The sequence below is a fragment of the Pseudochaenichthys georgianus genome, chromosome 16 (genome assembly GCF_902827115.2).
Source record: "Pseudochaenichthys georgianus chromosome 16, fPseGeo1.2, whole genome shotgun sequence".
In the NCBI taxonomy this organism is placed as follows: domain Eukaryota; kingdom Metazoa; phylum Chordata; class Actinopteri; order Perciformes; family Channichthyidae; genus Pseudochaenichthys; species Pseudochaenichthys georgianus.
Window position 1 is genome coordinate 44,799,911 of NC_047518.2, and position 1,653 is coordinate 44,801,563.

The window sequence follows — 1,653 nt, forward strand, 5'->3', positions numbered from 1 at the left end:
TTTGTTTAGATCATAGTTTAAAGAGTTGGATTGATGTGATGATTCATACTCATGGACAGTAGGTGGCGGTATGCACCCTTATAAATTGTTTGCAATCCGCCAAAAACAATAGAAGAAGAAGATATCACCAGTTGTTCGTCCCACATTTTATTCGGAAACGGCGTCTCGTCGCTACGGTTCTCTCTCTCTGTGTTCCTGAGAAAGTGTGTGTGAGCTCCAGCACTACTGATCCATCATCTGTGTGTTTGGATAAACATCTGAATGGACTGTGTGCTATTTTTTTCTGGAGTGTTTACCTCGGACTATAGGAGCTAGCTTAGCATGCTAGCTGGAAACACGTTAGCAACGCCAGTCAGATTGAGAGTTTGATGGAGAGAGAAACAGTGTGTTTAACGGAGCTTGCAGGAAAAGGTGATCTAGTAAACATGAGTAAAGTCCGAATGCTGCTGTCGTTGAAGAAGCAACGACTCACTGCTGCTGCTGAAGAGATATTTGCTTTGTTTGAAAAAACGATAGCCGAGTACGAGGAGGAGCTGTCTCTTTCCAAAGAGGAGAACAAGAGACTCCAGAAACTTCTGGACGCTGTTTACAGCCTCAGCTCCGGATACACAGAGCAGGTCTGTCCCCTTTACCCTTAATTAACACTTTACACTCTTCAGTAGCACTTTATTATCACATTAATAACACTTTAGACCCTTTATCACCGCACTTGCTGCAGGTAGTAGATCCTGAAGTAAAAGTACAAACACCACACTGTGTAAAATACTCCATTATTGTTTTCAAAGCCCTAAATGGGCTGGCTCCGGTCTATATAGCTGAACTCCTCCAGCGCTACAACCCAGCCAGAGCTGCTGATAGTGCCCAAGACCAGGGTCAAAACCCGAGGGCACCGAGCCTTCGCAGCAGCTGGCCCCAGGCTCTGGAACACTCTGCCGCTCCATGTGAGGTCGGCCCAGAGCCTAGGGTTTTTTAAATCTACTCTTAAAACACACTTCTTCTCCCTGGCCTTTTAGTCAGAGCGGTGCACGACTCCTGACTTTTCCCTGTGTTTTTTTATATATCTGTTGTAATTTATTGTCTTTAATTGTGATTGTAGTAATGTGTTTTTATGTGATTGTAGTATTNATTACATGTACAGCACTTTGGCCCGACCAAAAATCGCTTTTAAATGTGTTTTTATAAATAAACTTTGATTGGATTTACAAGTTAAAGTACTGTATGTAAGTATTATTAGACACATGTACTTTATTATGATAATTCAAATGTATTACGGAAGAGCAAACCTACCAAAATAAATATATTTATAAAAATACATGCATTGAATAATATGCCATTTAATTTACTGATTTAAGTATTACCCATACATGTAGGCACTAGTAATGTACTTCTTTATTCACCTTTTCTTTTTAAATGTGAAAAAGCAAATACAAATAAATGCTTTGGATTAATTCAAATTGCGCGAGGATAATTCATAAAGAAATCAATGAATAAATATGTTCAATAATAAATTAAACACATCTACAATGTTACTTGTTAAAGCATAGGGGAACTAGTACAAAGGTCATTAAGTAATTCAAATGTTAATATAAATTAATGTAAATTCTCATCAATCAATTATTGCCAACATGTATTTATAATATATATATATATAAT